The 696-nt window shown below is 38.9% G+C and overlaps 1 non-coding gene across 1 annotated transcript; it reads left to right on the top strand.

Annotated features, from left to right (window-relative positions):
- Positions 1 to 348: 348 nt before the first annotated feature.
- TRNAE-UUC lies at positions 349 to 421 on the top strand. Its single transcript has one exon. It is a non-coding gene; the product is annotated as a tRNA-Glu (tRNA).
- The last annotated feature ends 275 nt before the right edge of the window (positions 422 to 696 follow it).

Raw genomic sequence — 696 nt, 5'->3', positions numbered from 1 at the left:
ACCTTCCAATCCACCTGTTTACTTTATGTCTAAGAACCATGATCCCAGAAGTTGTAGATGTCTAACAACAGTAACAACAACAAGAAGCCAAAATCTCACTAAATTTGTTTTACATCCTGGGAACTTGATTTGGCAACTATCAGGTTAGGTGATCCACAGTATGGCTGGACAAAAATGTGGGTTATATCCCATGCGCAGCTAAGAAAATGTGGGCTAAACTCCATTTGTAGCTAGTGTTTTACCAAACTGCTGTCAGCCTTGAGGGAAATTACAACCTAAAGTTCTAATGGCCCTTAAGAGGAAGGCTCAAATTAGCTAAGATAATTTTTAAAGTTCATTTAAGGGAATTCCCTGGTGGTCCAGTGGTTAGGACTCCACACTTTCACTGCCAAGGGCCTGGGTTTGATCCCCAGTCAGGGAACTAGGATCCCACAAGCCATGCAGCATGGCCAAAAAAATAAATAAAAATAATGAAACTTAAAAGCTTTTGCACTACAAAGGAAACTATAAGTAAGGTGAAAAGACAGCTGTCAGATTGGGAGAAAATAATAGCAAATGAAGAAACAGACAAAGGATTAATCTCAAAAATATACAAGCAACTCCTGCAGCTCAATTCCAGAAAAATAAATGACCCAATCAAAAAATGGGCCAGAGAACTAAACAGACATTTCTCCAAAGAAGACATACAGATGGCTA

This window comes from Cervus canadensis, chromosome X (genome assembly GCF_019320065.1).
Source record: "Cervus canadensis isolate Bull #8, Minnesota chromosome X, ASM1932006v1, whole genome shotgun sequence".
Lineage (NCBI taxonomy): Eukaryota > Metazoa > Chordata > Mammalia > Artiodactyla > Cervidae > Cervus > Cervus canadensis.
This window is presented reverse-complemented; position numbering and strand designations above follow the sequence as displayed.